This window comes from Taudactylus pleione, unplaced genomic scaffold (genome assembly GCF_031769625.1).
Source record: "Taudactylus pleione unplaced genomic scaffold, aTauple2 ptg000019l, whole genome shotgun sequence".
NCBI lineage: Eukaryota > Metazoa > Chordata > Amphibia > Anura > Myobatrachidae > Taudactylus > Taudactylus pleione.
The window spans coordinates 26407825-26429321 of NW_028284421.1; the positions used below are offsets into that span (position 1 = coordinate 26407825).

Below are 21497 nucleotides of genomic sequence, written 5' to 3' on the forward strand. Positions count from 1 at the left end.
TTTGACTGTACTTAGCAGCCCCGGAGTTTCGGTTAGGAGAGTAAGGAGGTTAGTAAAGTTTAACTTGTAGATGACGGCGCAGCTTTAATGATGTACATTGGCTGTTGCTACACAACCTATTTGTCAATATTTGTTTCTCATTTTGGAAATCGATTTAATTACTCAATATTAAAAATGTGGTACAGGTTGAGTCTCCCATATCCAAATATTCCGAAATACGGAATATTCCGAAATACTGAATTTTTTTGGCTTGACTGAGATAATGAAACCTTTGATTTTTGATGGTTCAATGTACACAAACTTTGTCTAAGGCACAAATTATGAAAACTATTGTATAAATTTACCTTTAGGCTTTGTGTATAGGGTGTATATAAAACATAACTGAATTTTATATATGTACACAAACTTCGAGCCACAAAATTATTGAAAATATTGTATAAAATTACCTGCAGGCTGTGTGTATAAGGTGTATATAACACATAAATGCATTCTGTGTGTATATTTGGGTCCCATTCCCAAGACATCTCATTATGATATGCAAATATTCCAAAATACGGAATATTCCGTTATCCAAAATACCCCTGGTCCCAAGCATTTTGGATATCGGAGATTCAACCCGTACTTTGCTGTTAAAAGGACTACCTTTGTTAGTAAAGGGACTGCTACCTGGGACTACCTGTTATTGGTCTTTTTATGTATTTATTTAGTGAACAACAAGAAACAAAAGAAGCAAATGGGTCATTCATTATTCAATTGGAACACATCACAAAAAGATTTTCAGTAGTGTGACAATGAAAAACATTGACACTTCAGTCAATTAAAATAAAGGAAAGGAGAGAGAAGAAAGAAAATAGAATAGTGGAAAAACGAGAGAGACTAATGTAAAAGTAGAAAAGGAAAATAAAATCAGAGGGGAGAGACAAGAGGAGACAAACTCAGGAACACATTACAGGAGAAGAAGCACGGCCAGAGGAGACCTCAGTTAAGAAACCATGAAGGTTGTAGCGTAACCTAGGGGAAAGTATATTAAAGTGATCAAGGGCCTTAATAAGAGCGGTAGGTATCTGATTCTAGCCAGTCGAACCAGGTGGAGGACAGATTGAAGTCATCCATCTGCATGTAATTTCTGTCCTGCCTAATCATTCAGAATTAGAAGGAGGGTTGGTAGACTTCCAATGTACGGTTATTTGTGCCTTTGCTGCTTTCAAATGCTTTAGGAACGACTTATAAGTGGAGATGGGAATTGTAATATGCAGGAGTAGCCAGAAAACCAGGATCAGAGGGAACTGCAGAGCCTAGGATTTGATTGGAAAGTCCGAAGACTTGGTTATAGTAGAGTTTTAAACTGGAACAATCCCACCAGATGCGGATGGGATATTTTATTAAGGATGGGGTGGTGGTTATGGCCTGATCTAATTCCTGAGAAGTGAAAGACTGGTCTAGAGCAGGGGTTTTCTCATACTTTTTAAACTCAGCTAATGTAATAGAGTCCGAGAACAAAGCAACAGAGCAAACTCACATGTTTTTCAGGCTCAAAAAACTCTCACGATTTGAAATTTAATCCAGATGTTTTCCCATTTTGTAGATAAAACTCGACCTATGTGAGAGTTTACTGCTAAACTCTCACATATTCTAAACTCTCACCCTATTACATTTGGCCCTAACAGACCAGGTTTTAAGGATAGCCATACTTGAACACGTGTCTAGTACCTCAGTTATTTTGATTTAACCATCTCAAGCATGGATATCACTAAAACATGCAGTGTGCCTTGAGGGCCGTGGTTGGGAAACACTGGTCTAGAGAGTGGGCTTCCTGTGCAGGCAGTTTTGGGAAAGCAACAGATAGGCCATAATATCTGTTTTAAGGAGGGACACATCAACAGGTGCGCAGTTTGAGCCAAGTTGTATAGGTTATAGTAGTGAGTATGGAAGGCGTTAGCAAGGTCTTTTGTATCGTGGCAAAAAATACCACATTCATCCTTGAAATAGAATGCATGAAAATCAAGGAACGTTGGTCCCTAAGAACCATGGCAAACAGTCTAGCCAGTTTAACACCCCACTGGTAATATCGATTGCAGCATTTCCCAAATGATAATATAATACTGTAATTTAATTGTTTATTTAGATCAGGCAAAGCCTTGAGTAATTCTACTCAAAGTTGGAGCGAAAGATTCTGTCTGTGGTTAGTTTCAAGTGTTTTTATCGTAAGCAAGAGGGCGTCTATTTGATCAGTCTGTGTTTTTAAGAAAAAGGCTTAGCTGAATGCATCCATTGACAGTGCATTTATGGGCCTTCCACACTGCGGCCTTGGAAGTCGCATCATTATCATACAGGGAGATATATTCATCCAAAGTGGCTGCTAGTTGTGCACACAGTGTAAGTCCTGTAGGATGATCAATGTTTAGGGAGGGGATCCCGGAAATGTATTGAGAGAGGGACAGGTGCTTGATCTGACCACGTAATTTTACCTATTTACGTGTGGTGGAGCATGGGGAGATGTCTATGATTAAGACAAAAGTAATCAATCCATGAGTAAGTGTTGTGAATGTGGGAATAAATTATGTAGTCTCTGTCTTAGAGTTATTGGAGTCTCCAAGTATCAGCCAGCTGGTGGTCTTGATGTGCGTGCCTTACCTTAAGGTGATCCCTTCTGGAGAATCTAGCAGTGCTGTTAGAGAATTCAAGAGAGTCAACCCTGACCATCAGGATACCAGCATGTGGAGTTTCAATCTGTTTGAAAATCTTTGCATGTTAACTGACCCTTGTCAGGAACATAGAGATTTACTTACTAGTTTACTAGGTGTAACCCCTGCTTACTGCTCTTCTGTAGTATCTTTCTGGGGTTCAGCAGAGTTACAAAGGTCTTGTTGCTGTGTCACCTTGGCGATGCCTTCACCTGAGTTGTTAATGACCCACTACTTCATCAAGGCCTATCAGCTTTCATTCTAACCCACTACTACATGCTCTTTCCTCCCTGTCTATCCCATCTGTGTCACTCCTGTTTGTCTGCCCCTCCCCTTTAGATTGTAAGCTCTTGAGCAGGGCCCTCTTCCCTAATGTGCTTCTCCTTATACTTTCTTCTACTCCTTACTCCCCACAAGGGCATCTAACACTTGATTGCTGACTCCCTGTTGCTTAATTTGATGTTGGGTCATCCGTGTCAAATCAACACACTGATTTTACCTCACCAGCTAAGATTTTGTTAAAATTTGGTATATGGAGAGTATATATGTAGTCTAAGAAAAATACAAATTATTATTTAAATATCTAATGCTGTTTCCAAAATATGTAAAGTGTTCAAAAATCTGTCAAAAATGCACAACCAGCATATTTTCATATAGCAGCTCTCCTAATTAAGCTAGAGAGGTGGGAGTTGTGTTTTTTGACTGTTTTTTTATGCCCTTTCCTATGATATACAACACAATAGGCTTTGTGAGGAAATAACTTTTTCCAAATTCAAACTTAAATTTTTGATCACGATTTTCTCAAAGTGCGTCGACAAAAAAGTTTAAAAAATGTCTGGAAATAGTCTATACTAATGTTAAATGTTTGTCAAAATTTTAAAGTGGGAGGTTAATGAGCTCATAGTTAAAAATAATTGTTAAGCAAGGTAGTTTATTTAAAAAAGCCAGGTGTATTACAAGTAGTAGTAGGCAATAATAGATTTGATGGCTTCATTAGTTTAATTATATAAATCAAGTTGAATAGAAATACTTGACATCGTATTAGTCAGCCAACAATGTTAGCTGAAGATAGTTTGACAATACCTCAGTGGTTTTTAAAGTGTTATCAGGAGATATGACATAAATTCTTCCAGTTGGAGTTATAGGGTCGACTTTGCATCAGATATCTACTAGAAGTATACATAGTACATCAGGCTTCCTTGGATAGAAGAATGATGGTGAAGGTCCAGCTGGATGAAAGAAAGTCACTTTTAATTAGTCTTCATCTTCATTCTTGTCCATCACACATGCAAGCCACCATTTCTTGTTATACACAACGGATATATAGCTATATATATATTATATATATATATATATATATATATATATAATAATATAATATATATATCTATCTGGAATTAATTTGACGTTCACAACGTCAGAAGACTATATTGAGTCTGAAACATTTTTGAATGATTGTTTCAGCCAGTCAGTAACTATTCAGGGGACAGAACATTATCATGCTTTTATACCTGTTGATTCAAGTACATCAAAAATATCTGTGAAAACCTTTTCTAAGGCTACAACATCATCTATAGTATTTGTTAGACAAACTCCAGTTAACACAAATAAATAGCTACATATAGATGTCTTATGCAAAGTTGACCCTATAACTCCAACTGGAAGAATTTTATGTCATGACTCTTGATAACACTTTCAAAAACCACTGAGGCATTGTCAAACTATCTTCAGCTAACATTGTTGACTGACTAATACAATATCAAATATTTCTATTCAACTTGATTTATATAATTAAACTAATGAAGCCATCAATTCTATTATTACCTATTACTAGTAATACACATGGGTTTTTTGAATGAACTACCTTGCTTTAAAATTATTTTTAACTATGAACCCCTTATCCTCCAACTTTTAATAAAATGTTAACAAACATTTAACATAAGTATAGACTATTTCCAGAAATGTTTTGAACTTTTTTTGTCGACGCACTTTTTGAGATAATCATGATCAAAAATTTCAGCTTGAATTTGGAAAAAGTTTTTCCTCACAAAGCTTATTGTGTTGTATATAATAGGAAAGGGCATAAAAACACAGTAACATGGCACCACATATGGCGAAATATGCTGGTTGTGCGTTTTTGACAGATTTTTGAAATGACATGAGATATTTAAATAAATTTTTTTTTTTCTTAGACTACATATATACTCTCTATATACCAAATTTGAACAAAATCTGAGCTGGTGAGGTAAAATTTTAACAAAAGTGTGTTGATTTGACACGGAATGGTCTTGTTATAATCGCTAATGCGGCATTTCCTTGTCCTGTATTATACTGTGTAAGTCACTGGTTTCTTGTTCAGTTATGTTTCTGTACTTTGTAAGGCGCTGCGCAACACTTGTGGCTCATTGTAAATAAAGGATAATAGTAATAATGCTTGTTGGATGACAGTGGGCTTGGGAAACCCCTACAAATAGTGAATGGGTGTAGAGAAAGGGCTACTACCTATTAAGGTCTCAAACATTAACACCACACACACCACACACCAAAGGGCATCCCAACAAAAGAATATTTTTTTTTTTTGTTGGAACACTACTGTTTGATAGTCTTAAAAGGAAAGGTTAGTTATGGATTGTTGAATATATTCTGACAATATCACTTGGAATATTTATAACATTTCTGTACACTATGGTAGGTATTCAATTAGCCGCGGGGTTTACCCCGTGAACCATTGCCGGCCAAAATCCCCGCAGCCAGGGAAAAGCCATTCAATAAAGTAGCCTTTTTCCCGCGCCGAAAAATCGGGACTTGCACGGAAACACACTGATTCCGTGTAAACTGCGGAATCAATGGGTTTTTTCCCCATGCGCGTGCCTTTTTTTGTGTGTTTTTACCCTGATTTTACTTCGCACCTCCATGAGCGGCGAGGTAAAGTCCGACTGCGGGGATTCTAGCGCGAAATCTCAGACTCTCGCGCGAGGAATCCCCACTAATTGAATACATCCAGCGCTGCAATTATTAAATATGCCCCTATGTATCAAGATAAAACAGGCACCTATAAACTAAGATATATCTATTAAGTTTCTAACTCCTCCACACTGAATACTTATTAATTTTTAGTCAATAGAACTACCAAAGTTGCATTAAATTCTAACACTTCGGAGATACCCACCATAACATTGTTTTAAACATCCAATTCAGCATTACTAATTAAACCCCAGTACAGAAATATGTATCTAGTACAAGGTTATGCTCAAAACAGTACATTGAAATATATATATATATATATATATGTATAAACATATATATATATATGTGTGTGTATATATACAGTACATATGTAGGCAATTATATTATATATATATATGTGTGTGTGTGTGTGTGTGTGTGTGTGTGTGTGTGTGTGTGTGTGTGTGTGTGTGTGCATGTCTATGTATATGTGTTTGTGTATATATATTGTGATAGGATCACTGGTAAAGTGGTCTGTGGCAGGTATATTTGTCCCAGATTCCTGTCTTATGTGTTTTAAACCTCCAGGAGAAGGTCTGCAGTGTAGCAGGCTTGAGTCTCGGCTTTTTGAAAAGCCGGTTTGGGACCTGGGGGTTGTGGGTGAGAGGAGAGGGAGGGCTCCACCCACGGCCTCTCCAGGTTTTGGTTCTCGCAGGTCGCCATCGCGGAAAACAGCCAGGCCATAAAAGAGGTGGTACAGCACCTGGTCGCCCGGCCCAGAGATGTTAATACTGGCCCTCCCACCACCACTCACTCCGTACGAGCCAGTCACTTCCTCCAAAAGATGACTTCGGGCGATGATGTGGAGGCCTACCTCACCACATTTGAAAGAACGGCCGAAAGGGAGAGTTGGCCCAAGGAGCAGTGGGCAAGTCTGGTGGCACCTTTTCTGTCTGGGGAGCCACAAAAGGCCTATTACGACTTATGCCTGGCTGATGCCAAGGACTATAAAAAACTAAAACAGGAGATCCTAACTCGTTTGGGAGTCACCACCTTTGTTCGTGCCCAACGGGTCCACCGCTGGGAGTTCCATATGGACAAGCCTCCACGTTCACAGATGCATGACCTCGTCCATCTGTCCTCAAAGTGGCTACAGCCCGAGACGCTGACGGGGCCACAGATCGTGGAGAGGGTCGTGATGGACCGGTACCTGCGATCATTACCTGCGACTCTGCGCAAGCGGGTGAGCCATGCAGACCCTAAGTCCGCGGACCAGTCCGCGGACCAGTTGGTCGAGCTGGTGGAGAGGTACGTGGCGGCTGAGGAGCTGATGAGTATGCCTCACCGAGCCCCGATGGTGCACCGGCGACCTCCCACAGACACTGGTGGGACAGTGGGAGAAGACTGTTCCAGGGGAGAAGGGTGCTGGGCGGTGGGATGTACCTAAGACTGAGGGTGTAGAACCTGGAGACAGGCCTGCCAGGCCAGGAAGGTTCTTGCCCCGTAAACGAATAGACATTAATATGACTCAGTGTTTCCGATGTGGTGACTTCGGCCATATTGCCGCTAATTGTTCACTTACAACTGAACCTATGCAATGTGATACTGCTCATGTCTACCGCAGGGCGTCTTTCTTTGCACAGACAGCCTGTACGGCTGACCAGCAGGCTGAGACTGATAAGCACATGTGTGTACTCACTGTAGATGGCAACCGAGTAGAGGCACTGTTAGACTCTGGTAGCTTGGTGACACTTATGAAAGCTGAGCTGGTGAACCCCTTGAGGCATAAAGGGAAAACTGTTGGTGTGACCTGCATACATGGGAATACTCGATATTATGTTACTGCCGAGGTGAACATCGAGACACCATGTGGTTCGGCTATAGTTTCTGTGGGTTTGGTGCATGGTCTGATGTACGATGCAATATTGGGGAGAGACTTTGCTCACTTCTGGAAGTTGTGGGAAAGTCGTTTTGTTCCAGAGGTGAACAACCCCGGTCCATTTGAGAGGGTTGTCGATGTAGTGGAGGAGGGAGTTTCCTCTGAGTCAGAGTTATTCCCTCTTTCTACTATGGTTGGCGAACTAGAGAATGCGGAGCGTGACGGTGGCCCGCCAACTGATGTGCCTCCCATTGAGGTGGGAAGTGTTGTTGGCCCAGTGGATCGTCTGCCTGATTTAGAGGTCTGAAGAGAAGTCTTTGCCGTGGAGCAGTTGAATGACCCTACTTTGGTAAAAGCCAGGGAGAATGTAAAAGTAGTTGATGGTAAACCCATAGACCCTGATAGTCCTTTGTCCTATCCCCACATGGCAATGTGTCAGGATTTGTTATATCAGGTGACTAAGAAGGGGGAAGATGTTGTGGAACAACTAATAGTTCCCAAAGCCTACAGAAGAACAGTGTTGAATCTGGCCCATGGTCATATAACGGCAGGCCATCTAGGGGTAGAGAAAACCACTGAGCGAATAATGCAGAGGTTTTTCTGGCCCGGGCTTCATAAAGAGGTATCTGACTTTTGCGCATCCTGCCCTGAGTGTCAGTATCATGCTCCCAGACCACATTTTAAGGGTCCACTAGTTCCATTGCCTATTATAGAGGTGCCGATAGTGAGAGAGCACCTGGAACAGGCTCAACGGGCACAGCAGAGGGTATACAACTGCAATGCTCGGTTACGCAGCTTTGCTCCTGGGGACAGAGTGTTAGTGTTGGTTCCCACTGTGGAAAATAAACTTTTGGCTAAATGGCAAGGGCCCTTTGAAATCTTAGAAAGAGTGGGACAGGTCAATTACAAAGTTTACCAGCCGGGGAAAAGAAAGCCGGAACAGATATACCATATAAATCTGTTAAAGCCCTGGAAAGATAGAACGGTACCGTCGGCCGTCCGAGCCCCTCCAGTAAATCCAGGGCCCTTAGTTCCCGAAGTGACAGTGGCAAAAACCCTGTCGGCAAATCAACAAAGAGAGGTCAAGGAGTTTCTGATCAGAAATAGGGTGCTGTTCTCCGACATACCTGGGAAAACCTCAGTCATTAAACATGACATAATCACTGACCCAGGGGTTAAAGTTAATCTAAAGCCCTATAGGTTACCAGTAGCACAAAGAGAATCGGTGTCGAAAGAAATTAAAAATATGCTAGAGTTAGGGGTTATTGAAGAATCACATAGTGAATGGTCAAGTCCCATTGTGTTGATTCCAAAGCCTGACGGGTGTGTGCGTTTCTGCAATGACTTCCAAAAGTTGAACAGTGTTTCAAAATTCGATGCCTACCCGATGCCACAGTGGAGAAGGAGGCGTTGGCCATAAAGTGGGCGTTAGAGGCTCTCAGGTACTACTTGGTTGGAAGAAAGTTCAAATTGACCACTGACCATGCCCCTTTGAAGTGGGTGTCCGAAAATAAGGACAGTAATGCGAGAATTACGAGATGGTTCTTGGCGTTACAAACTTTTAAATTTTCAGTGGAACACAGGCCAGGAAGCCAGCTGGCAAATGCAGATGCGTTGTCACGCGTTCATTGTTTGGGGGCTTCAGTTGTTCCTCCCCACAGGTCGAAACAAAGGGGGGGGATATGTGATAGGATCACTGGTAAAGTGGTCTGTGGCAGGTACATTTGTCCCAGATTCCTGTCTTATGTGTTTTAAACCTCCAGGAGAAAGTCTGCAGTGTAGCAGGCTTGAGTCTCGGCTTTTTGAAAAGCCAGTTTGGGACCTGGGGGTTGTGGGTGAGAGGAGAGGGAGGGCTCCACCCACGGCCACTCCAGGTTTTGGTTCTCGCAGCCTGGTAACAGGCTTGTTAGGGTTTCCACCTGAGAGTGGCCAATATAAGCCTAGTGTGTATAGGGCTGAGTGTCTCACCTGGGAGAGCAGGCAGGGAGTTTGCTCAGAGACACTTGGAAACCTAACTGTGAGTGTTGTGCTGTGCCTGCCAGGTTCTGGTAGTGAGGGAACCACCTGTGAAGTTAGTGCCCCGACAGGGCTAGGATTTATGTTTGTTTTCTTTATGTTATTTCTGACATTGTACAATAAAGACTGGCGCCGACCAGCTTGTACTCGCATCCAGACTGGTGTGCTGCTTCCCTGCTGCTGTGGGTGTGTGTAAGAAAGGAGTCCTTCTACCCAGGAGAGGGAACCCCTAATCTGACTGTGTCACAATATATATATATCTATTTGATAATTCTGTCAGTCTATTTACACAGTCCCGTTTAGCTGCCAGGATGAAAAAAATTGTGAAAGTTATAACAGCTGGTGTATCAAACCATAAATATTATGTGGAACAGTTTGATGGGCAGAGTGACTTCTTGTATGTTCCATATACAGATACTCCACACAGAGATAATGTTGTTGAGTTCGACACCTGTTGAGCTTTAACTACAAGTGTTGCAGTGTGGGCGAATTAGAGCTTAAATAGATATATCTTAGTTTATAGGTGTCTAAGTTGTCAGGAACAGAAAGAACAGCTCGCTTACCATAATGTTGGACCTGGAAGCTCAGAGGGAAACCCCATTTATATTCGAAAGATCCTGAAAGATTTGAACTTTGAGGCTATTGAACTCAGCTCCCTCCGGGCTTCTGAAGCGACTGAGAATGTCCTCATTAACAAATTATATCCCTCTGGCTGTCAGGCTGTAGAGTTCGAGGACATGGAGTTCTGTGGGCTCTGTCAAACAGAATTTGGTTATCTAGGTTGCAACCAAGGATCTTTATGAGGACATCAGTAAGACCACGGGAGGAATATCTGCCAGGATGCCTCTGCTATCTAGAACATCAAGACGTAATTGGAAGGCACAAAGAGCTTGTGCTTGCGACGAGATGGTCTCCTGCATCTTGCAGAGAATGTCCTCCTGGGCCTAATGAGCCTCCTCCATTAGTGAGCCGAGTTGCCACATGAGAGATATTACTTTGGAGTGCAGCAATCTCAGATCTGAACTTGGCTTGTAGATCACGGGTAATGTCTTGTTTCAGAGACTGCATGTCCTCCTAGGTAGGCAAGGAGTTGAGGTAATGAAGCAATTTGCAATGTCAACTGGGACAAGCAAGAGAGCAGGAAGATCTTGTTGCAACTCAGCCATCTGAGGACTGGGAGAAGTAGGGGGTAGAGGAGAAATGGTAGGCTAATTATTGGTAGGTGCGGAGAAGAACAGGCACATACCATAACGTTGAGGAGTAACTGATTCATGAGGGCCGCTGCATTGATTTATCCAATTAGCTTTTTTCATTGCAAATAATAGTCCAAACATAACAAATGCAGGATTGGCTTAGCAACAACCCCCAGAGGAAGAAGTGGAGGCAGTCAGGCCATTTTAAAAATCCATCAGTTGAAAGTGGCAAGGAGACTGAGGAGGGGGGTGCATCCCTGGCACCGGGTGAAGCATCAGACTTTAGACACGAAAGTAGTAAAGTGATGTCAGAGGAAGAGGGACACATACAAATGAAGTTACAGCAATCCAGGGATACTGGTCAGGAGCTTACAGAGGGAGATGTACAGATAGCATTATGATGATTATGCACAGAGGGACAGGGGGAATTCAGAGGACTAGTGTCACTAGGAACACAGAGCTGCGTGAAATATACTATATCCCAAGAGCTGTGTGGAATAAAGGGTATGCACTCAGAGCGAGCGAGCTCCCAGGACCAACTCCAGCCAAGACAGGAGGCTTCACAGCCAGGTGCAGGAAGACGGGGGATAATAGCCAACACCACACACAGGGTATGAGGGAACCGACAAGCAGGAACAGCAGAGCAGTGGAAGCAGCACTGGACTCTTCACTGGGCAGAAAAAAGAGGTAGCCTCAGGAAATCCAGAGAAGCAGCCGCTGATCTGTCCTCTGCCGGTGGCTCCACCCAGGTAAGGGCACCGACACTGGGCATCTTTAGTGGAAATGCAAGCTCCCCAGAAGGTCCTACACTGCAGTCCCAGAGCTCTAGGAACTCCGCAGGTGCCGGTCGAGGAGTCATGGGCAGCCGCATAGATATGTATTAACAGGTCCCTAGACACAGATGAGACCCCACGAATACCACCTCATGGAGTAGCTAGGGCTTCTGCTCCCAGAGTGAGAAGCTAGTCCGGAAGCCTAATGGTGGGTTCACCAGGTAGCCCAAGAGGTGGCAAGGCAATACCAAGGGCACAGGAGAATGTAAGGTGCCAATGAGCCTTTTTCTTCTGCAGCTAGGCCACACCTCAGCTTTTTTTTCTTTAATGCAGATAATGACAGCTGATCCATTGTGCTACCTAGCTCCGCCCCTTAGCTGTTTGATTGTAATGTCTTCCTGGTTGAGGTGCCTGACAGAAGCACCAAAACCCTGTTAGCTGTCATCACTGACATAATAGCCGAGGGCGCCATGATTTATTCTACAAGAATCTGGCATCAAGCACTTCCAAGGAAAATCACAGGTACCATTTTGTGGACCCCGGCAGCAGTGCCCACACACGTAGAAAGGATGTGGGGTTGTGCCAGGCGGAGCAACAAAAAGCACAGAGGTACAGCAAGACACCACCTCAAATACTACGTAGCTGAGGGTCTCATTCAGACCCGCTCGCGAGCGCAGGTCGATGGTACCCAAATGCGCATGCGCACGACGGAGCCAAGCTGTCGCTCCGGGTCTCGTACCAAAGGGGGCGTGCTGTCGATGGTGAGTGACAGCACGCCCCCTTTGGTGGGCGTGCCGGGGGCGTGGCTGCCAGACGGAGGCGTTCCCATGGGAACGCCTACCGTCTGGGTCCGGCCCCACTGACATTACTAGTGATGTCAGTGGGAGTGATTTTGGCTCTGATAGAGCCAAAATCACTCCAGGGCTTGCGGCAGCGAGACCCTACCGCAGGGTCTCGTCGCAAGCCCGATGGTCGCGATGGTCTTGACCATCGCGACCATCATCATGGACGCTCGCATAAGCTGTGGGTGGTAACCCACAGCTATGCGAGCGTCCAAAAGGCCGCTCCAAATTTAACTAGGACGGCCCTGATTCAGAGCGAGCGCTCTGGTCAGAGCGTCTGGCTCTGAATCAGGGCCTGAGTTTCTGAGGCAGAACAAAATTGGAAAGCAAGATCCTTTCAAAGCCATACTTGGAGCAATCCATCAATTCAAGGCTCTGGATATACAGTACCAAGCACTACTTAGTGTTTGGTTAAAACCAAACCAAAATGCTAGCTTTGTTAGGAAGATGTTATTGAAACATTGTTAATATATTTGATGAAAAAATAAAATTCGTACAAAAACCAATAACAATTAAAGGTAGTCCTTTTAACAGCAAAGTACCAAATTATTGTATTATTCTTGCTTTATATGTACTAGGAAAATGTTTTGATATTACATTTGCGATCTCATGAAAGCCGTTTCTCTGCGTCAGTCTTTGCTAACCTCATTGCCTCTGTAATATCCTGCTACTGTACATTCCTTATATCTCCATAATCAATTTAATTTTTCTAATTTTGACCATTTGTATTTACTCTTTTTTTTCCTTTTACGTCACAAACTTTCTTACACATTGTTTGTTTTCTATTTCTACAAATTCTTTCTCCGTATGGTATGTTTGCAAAAGTATTTATTTCAAACTTTTTTTTTTTTTTTTTTAAATCTCATTTTTCTCTGTGGTTTTAAGAGAATACTTTCCCAGTCTGCAAGCTTCAGTGCTTCTCTAAGATTATCAAACTTTGGCCTTCTAAAATTCATTGTTTTTATAGCTCTGTTACAAAACGTTTTATTGAAACTCAAGTCAAGTGTTACCATGTTTTGATATCTATTTTCTAAATGTCCACTCACCTGTACCTTAGATATGTCTGCTCTATTACACAGTACCATCTGCAGCAGCAGCCCCATCCCCATCCCCCTCCCCCTTCTGGTTGGTTCTTCTACTAGGTGCAAAAGCTTGTTGTCTTATTTATAAATAGAGATAAAAAGTGTCTTTCATTGCCACAATCAGAGCTATTTGTACCAATTTATATCTGGATAAAATAACCCATAACAAAGTCTGCCATTTCAGTTTGGATAATTGGATTTCATTACTATCATATGTTAAGTGGCTTAACAAATTCCAGTCAATACTTCATTAGTGTCTACTATCTCTCTCTCTCTCTCTATCTCTCTCTCTCTCTCTCTATCTATCTATCTATCTATCTATCTATCTATCTATCTATCCCGTCCCATCTTTCTCCTGCCTTTTGCCTCCTTTAGCGTGTTATCTACAACCACCTTAGCACCTTTCTTTCCTCCCACTCCCTGCTCGACCCTTTTCAGTCTGGCTTCCGTTCTCTCCACTCCACTGAAACTGCCAAATCCAAGGGCCACTACCCTCTGCTCATTCTCCCTGATCTCCCTGCTACTTTCTACACTGTGGACCACTCTCTCCTGCTGCAAATCCTTCACTCCCTTGGTCTACGAGACACTGCCCTCTCCTTGCTGTCCTCCTACCTCTGACTGATCCTTCTCTGTCTCCTCTCATGACTCCTCTCCCCCCCCCACAGCCTCTTTCAGTAGGTGTTCCCCAAGGTTCTGTTCTTGGACCTCTCTAATTCTCCCTCTATACGTCCTCTGTAGGTGAACTCATCAGCTCTTTTGACCTCCATTATCATCTCCATGCTGATGATACTCAGATGCACCTTTCCACCCCTGACCTCTTCCCCTCTCTCCTCACTTCTGTCTCCAACTGTCTTTCTGATATATCTTCCTGGATGTCCCAGCAATTTCTTAAACTTAATATGTCTAATACTGAGCTGATAATTTTCCCACTCCCAACATAACCTCACTTCCCACTATTTCTTAATCAATTGCTGGTACAACTATCTCCTCTAGCCCCAAAGTGTGCTGTCTTGGAGCTATCCTGGACTCCTCCCTCTCCTCAAACCACCTATCCAGAACCTCTCGCAGTCCTGTCGATTTCATCCTAAAAATATTTTTGAGGTCCCTGTAGTTTGGTCTGACCACTCATCTGTGACCTTGTCGTGCTCTCAGCTTCCCCCTAAACAATGGAGATTTCCTGAGTATCTGTTGCACTCACCTGAAGCAGCCACTACTCTACTGGATACCTTCTCAATTTATAAGGCTACTAATGCCCCAGAAGACACGTCAATAACCATGTATTGGTGTGTTCTAAAGGCAGTCCTAAGGGGAGTGGCTATTCAGACAGGTTCTAGACTACATAAAAAATACCTCCAACAACAGACTGACCTGGAAACCCGCCTGGCGCAGGTAGAATCTTTAAATCGTACTCGTCCATCTCGTCTTCTTAAAAGAGAGTTGGTATCCATTAGAAATAAACTTAAAAAATTGTTCATGGAACGTCTAAAAGGCGCCCTGTCTAAACTACAACAGAAATGTTATACCCTAGACAACAAAGCGGGCAAATTTTTAGCACATAAATTACGTCTACGCCAAACAAGAAATAGATTACAAGCCATCAATACGCCAGATGGACAGAGATTGCTTAATCCCTCGTCCATCGCAGGCGTATTTACCAAATATTATGACAAATTATATAATTTACATAACGATCCTAATACTCCCCAACCCACACATAACCTTATTTCCTCTATTTTGGAAAAACTACATTTACCTAAACTGACGACTGATGAGTTGGAGTCTCTTAATACCCTATGGTTGGAGAGAGAGATTGTGGATGTCATTAAGGCCCTCCTTTTAGGTAAAGCACCTGGCCCAGATGGATTTTCCAACTCTTTTTATAAACACTTCTCACTTGAGGTTGCCCCTGTTCTTACTACTCTTTTTAATTCAGCTGCTGAACAAGGGTCTCTTCCAACTGAGATGTTAGAAGCACGGATCATCACTATACCTAAGCCTGGGAAAGACCCCTCTCTATGTCAGAATTACAGACCAATTGCCCTCCTTAATTCTGATGTGAAGATTTTTTCTAAACTAATTGCCAATCGCCTCTCCCCATTGATTCCTCAGCTCATATATCCAGACCAAGTGGGGTTTTCTTAGAGGACGTCAAGCCTCGGACAATACTCGCAGGGTTTTTGATTTGGCTGAAATGCTAGTTAAAAGGAAACAGGAAGCCCTTTTGCTTTCATTAGACGCCGAAAAGGCATTTGATCGCCTGCATTGGGAATTTCCTATAGCTACCTTAACGAAATTCAGATTTCGGGGAGCAATACTCTCTTCTATATCAGCTCTATATAGTAACCCCACTGCCAAAGTATTGAGCAATGCTTTCTTATCTTTCTATTTACTATCTCTTAACGGTACAAGACAGGGTTGCCCCCTTTCGCCATAAATGTATGTGCTAGCCATCGAGCCTTTTGCCACTTCTATCTGAGAAATGTCATGTTTCCCAGGAATTGCTGTAGCCTCCACGTCACACAAATTATGTTTATTTGCCGACGATGTTTTATTATTTGTTACCAGCCCGGAGACTTCTTTGCCTGTCTTACATGAGGTTATAGATAGATACAGCAATGCATCTTTCTACAAATTAAATACCACCAAGACAGAGGCATTACCCTTCCATCTATCTCAGAAGACACTTACATAGCTTCAAAGAAAGATATCAATGGAAGACAGAATCCCTTTTATACCTTGGTAACCATATTCCAAATAATGTCTCTAAATTTGCTGAGATTAACTTTTCTCCGATTATAATACATGTTGCTGATCTTTTAAAGAGGTGGATGAGCTTTGAAGTCTCCTGGCTGGGTAGATTGGCAGCGTTCAAGATGATGGTTCTACCCAATTTAATGTATCTGTTCAGCACAATTCCTTACTTAGCACCACAGCGCTACATAGCTCAAATACATAGACTTATTCTACAATATATTTGGAAAGGTAAAACTCCACGAATAGCTTACAGTCGTTTAACACGTCACAGACATCGAGGTGGCCTAGATGTCCCGGAACTATTAGCCTATCATAATGCATGCTTAGTAGCCAAGATTAGTGACTGGAGAAAACTTTGTCTCCTCAGTTCCCCTTAAAATAAATGATTTGGACTCCTAGACAATTTCGTCCATCTTCGACCGACTCCCCTAGACCAATATTTGATTCCCTTACAGCATGGTTTGCTACTATAGGAGTCTCTTGTTGTATGATTCTACCTACCTAATATCTCTCTTTTGGCCCTTTCCCGTTTAATTCCAGATTTGCACATTTTACCATGGAGCTCTAGAGGTATAAACACAATAACCGACGTACTATGTAATAATTCTATGTGTTCCTTTTCGTATTTACAGAAGCAATATAATTTACCCTCAAGCGAATTCTTTACTTATATAAGTATTAGTCACTGGGTCTCTGATATGTTTCGAACCACAGGTTCACTGGCTTTACCCCCCTCTAATATCTTAGCCGAAATGTCGTCAGGAAATGTTAGAGGTGCTATAAGATTTTGGTATTCCCTATATATAGATAATAAGACCCTTACTAAATCCCCTGCACAATTACAGTGGGAAACGGATTTACAAATTGTACTCACCCCCCCAACAATGGGAAGAAATTTACTTAACAGCTCATAGATTCTCTAGATGTTCTAACCATTTAGAGATGCAATTCAAGCTACTACATAGGTTGTATTTTACACCTGAAAAGCTATACAAAATATGGCCCTCCCAGTCAAAATATTGTTGGTGGAAATGTTCGGAACAGGGAGATATCTTTCATATCTTTCATATATTTTGGAATTGTCCAATTATCTGAAATCTTTGGCATGTAGTATTTGTATTAGCACACAAAGTTCTCATGTCCAGTTTCAAGAAACTCCTCCATAGCTCTTTTCCATATGTATCCCCAAGAGCTGTCTAATTCTGACAAATATATTCTAGGTCACATATTGATTGCCACTAGGGCAGCTATAGCACAAAACTGGATGATTCCGTCTCCTCCATCCTTACAAAAATATTTAGGCAAGATTCAATACGTTTTCCAAATGGAAACTTTAGGTATCCCATACTCCTTTGTGGCCTCCTCCCCTCTGGTAAAATGGTTCAAATGGCATGAATTTGTCACGAATGGAGAGGACGCCACGCTGCTTCTTGATGCTAATTGATTTCTATGTAGGAGAGTGTTATTCGTTTTGTATTATTATGTCTGGTTTGGCTAAACTGTTGGTATTGGGGGTTTGATGCTTTGATGCTTTACTTATTATTGTGTTATTTTATTACTTTATAATATTTATTTGTGCAGTATTGTGAATATGTTAAATGTTTTTCCAATACAATGTAATTAAGAGGTTTATTATATTGACAGTAATGTCTGATTCCCCCCCCCCCTTTTTCCTCCTGTCCTTATGTTTTCTTTTTTTCTGTAGCCCTCCCTTTCCATGTTGTTAATGGAACAAAACTTTAATAAAAATTATTGATGTAAAAAAAATATATATATATATTTCTGAGATCAGAGCCTTTCTCACCCAGGATGCCACTAAAACCCTTATACACTCACTGGTCATCTCCAGATTGGACTATTGTAACTTCCTCCTATCTGGCCTTCTCATCTCCCATCTCTCTCCTCTCCAGTCTGCCCTCAATTCTGCTGCTTGGCTCATCTTCCTCTCCAAACGCTCTACATCTGCCTCCCCTCTCCTACAAGCCCTCCACTGGCTCCCCTTCCCTTTCAGAACCCAATTCAAGGTTCTCATACTGTCTTACAAAGCCCTCACACATTCCTCTCCCACTTACATCTCTGATCTCATCTCCCTTCACTCTCCTGTCCGCTCTCTTCGCTCAACAAATGCTTGCCGCCTCTCATGCCAACTTATTACTTCCTCCTACTCCTGCCTCCAAGATTTTGCCGGTGCTGCTCCCCACCTTTGGAACTCTCTCCCTCTTCCCATCAAACTCTTCACCTCTCTATAATCCTTCAAACAGGCTCTCAAGACCCACTACTTCCACATCAAAACCTTCCAGCTCTCATCCTAACTACATGCTCCTTCCTCCCTGTCTATTCCATCTGTGTCACACCTGTTTGGCTGCCCCTCCCCTTTAGAATGTAAGCTCTTATGAGCAGGGCCCTCTACCCTCTTGTGCTTCTCCTTATTTTTACTTTCATCTACTTCATACTCCCCAAACACTTGGTTGCTTATGCTCTGTTGCTTATCTGGATGTTATGGTCGCTATTGTAGCAATATATATTATCCATGTGCTGTATTGTATTGTATTGTACTATAAATCACTGGTCAACCTATTTGTTTATGTACTTTGTAAGGCACTGGGGAACACTTGTGGCGCCATATAAATAAGTGATAATATATATAATATAAGTCTGTCTGTCGGTACACAAGTATATAACCAACTCTACATTGTTTCAGCCCTCACGATCTTCACCTCCCGCTGGGCAAATCTTAAACAAGTTTGTATATAAGCCTAAACCCCTTCTCCCTTTCTTATTACTATCTTTACTAAGCATGAAAAATCCTCCCAATTTCACTGCCCAGTCATTACATTTATTCATCCAAGTCAGTTACTCCACCTATATAATAATCCTCTTCCAAAGTCATTCATTCTACCTCACCTATTTGTTACTATACATTTGCTATATCTATTAACAATTCATTTTTGCAACTCAATTTTTTAACCTGTGGTGGACAAGAATGAAGAAATTAGGAGCCCACATAAATAATCATACTATTTTGTAAGCCAACCTCATCCCTCAATTTGTTTCCCTCCACATCTATATTTTAGCCACACATCTCATTCTTCAGTCCACCGGAGCATCTCATTCCCTTATTTTTATCCCATACATGAGCCCTCAGATTAAACATTGCAGTGATCAACATCATCACAAAAATACACACCGTAGCCTCACGGCTGCCAGCTGCTCGTGTTCCTGCCCAAACAGCAGATCGTCATTTGCATAACAAAAAAAATACAAACTGTGCTTGCTTTGTAGGTTTGTTCCCACCCTGTGTCATCTACAGTTTGTAGTATGGTCAAACTATCTGTGCGGGGGGAGAAGTGAGGACAAAAATGTTTTTCACTGCAGACCAACATCTACAATGAAACCACTACATCCCATGTCTAACATTGGTACATCAGTCACTGTTAGAGAAAAAATACAGTGGCTGCCAATTGAATGCCAACACTCATTCTAAGCAACTGGGCATGCAGACTTATTCCATCCTGTTCTAACTTCTCTAAACACTCTTCCCCATTTCTCTTAACTAAGGCCTATTCCCTGTCTGCTCTATATTGCACACTGCTTTTATTGTATCATTACTCCACCAGTTCTTAGTTTAAAATCTCTTAAAGGATTATAACCATGTTCTTTCCATCACTATTGAGGTGCAGCCCATACGTACTCTGAATATTGTAGATGATGGACAGTTCGGCCTTGTCCCAAAAATCTTTTTCCTACACCATCTTCTCAGCCAGTTACTAACCTTGCTTCAGAGGTGTGAAAGTGTTGCTTTAAGTGTACAGCGTAGATCCCTGAGGACTGTACATCTTCCTCTAATTTATTAATTTATGTTGATATGTACCATGACCGTTGACTTCTCCTCAGCTCCTACCAACAAACTATCTACCCAGCACCTACGTCCTTCTTACAGTTGAATCCCCTACCAACAGCACCTACCTGCCGTATGCTACACTGATTTTCCTATATTCACTGAAGCAGTCATTCCCCTGGTTGCGTAGAAATGGAAAAACCTGAAAATGTCTTCAAGTTTACAAGAATTAGAGAATAAAGTGAACAAAGTTTTAGGCAAAATGGGCGAAATAATCAAATGACAATAATTCCCCATGACCTATAAACATGATCATAGTGCATGTAAATGACTCATTAGCAATATAAGAGAACAGAACACACTTAACTTTCCAACCACGAATTTTATAGAATAGAACATGTTAGCCATTAATTATTAGTTTTCCAGTGGTCATTTTATGTATTGTATCTACAGCATGTAACCATTACAATAACAGCTATGGGAAGAGAGCTAGTTGTAAATACCTTATACGTTCACTGATCTTTACTTTTTTTAAGGAATTTATAAGGGCAAAGGTAGGAGTACTATGCTGTTCATGTGTTTTTTCAAAACGCTCTTGAATAACAACTATTTGAACTGAAAAATGAATAGCAGCTGTATTAGAGCCAAATATGTATTTCAATTTAGTGATGTCTTAAATGATATATTAATCATGTTTTATATAAACCCATATACTCATACATAAAGGAGTATTTACCAAAGTGTGATATTTCAGAAAGAAGCTGTTGATTAACGGTATCTTAGTTGAAAAAAATATTAATTTGGTGTAATAATAGTTGTTTGTTTTTCAATTTCACTATAGTTGTTGTTTAACTAGGCAAACAAGCGAGAGGCAGTTAGGAGCAGAAAGCTTACCATCCAGCATTCTATATTTTAATAATTATATAGGGTATTGTAATAGAATATTTTATTAGACAATCTATTGTATGCCATTGGGAAAACTTGCCAACATGGAGCTTCTATTTAGATGTGTAACCCTCTGCTGCTTGTCCTAAGTAACCTGTGCTTTTTCTTTTGTAGAGTTAGAGAACTCTTTGGAATGACCCGTGAGTGACAGAAATCTCTGACATCTCCCTGACAGGTAAGACATTATCAGAGTACATACAGAACTCCATACATGGCCTGCTAATACTGCAAATAAGTTATATCACTGCAAAAATATTTAGAGTTTTTAGGCTTAGTATTTAGAAGCGTATGGAGTAATAGGCTGTGTATTGTAAGCGATCATTTTTGGTCAGTTTTTAGTACTACTAATACCCCTTTACCACTGCCTAAAAAACCCGGGTAATTGCCGTGTCTACCCGGGACTTGGCTCAGTGGAAACTGCTCCAAGGATAAAATCCCGGGTCTACTGACCCAGGATTTTTTCCCGGGTATCGAGCAGGGTTTTTAGTGGGTAAAACCCGGTAACACTGCAGTGGAAACAGCTCTTACCCGGGTTTTTCGACCCA

General features: G+C 41.7%; 1 protein-coding gene across 5 annotated transcripts in view; it reads left to right on the forward strand.

Moving 5' to 3' along the window:
* The window catches only part of LINGO1 (leucine rich repeat and Ig domain containing 1), a 319884-nt gene that overhangs the window by 49156 nt on the left and 249231 nt on the right, over positions 1-21497 (forward strand). For all 5 annotated transcript variants that reach the window (XM_088443838.1, XM_088443876.1, XM_088443869.1 and 2 more), the window contains exon 2: positions 21067-21127. The gene's annotated coding sequence lies outside the window, so the exon portion shown is untranslated. The remainder of the gene's footprint in view (positions 1-21066; positions 21128-21497) is intronic.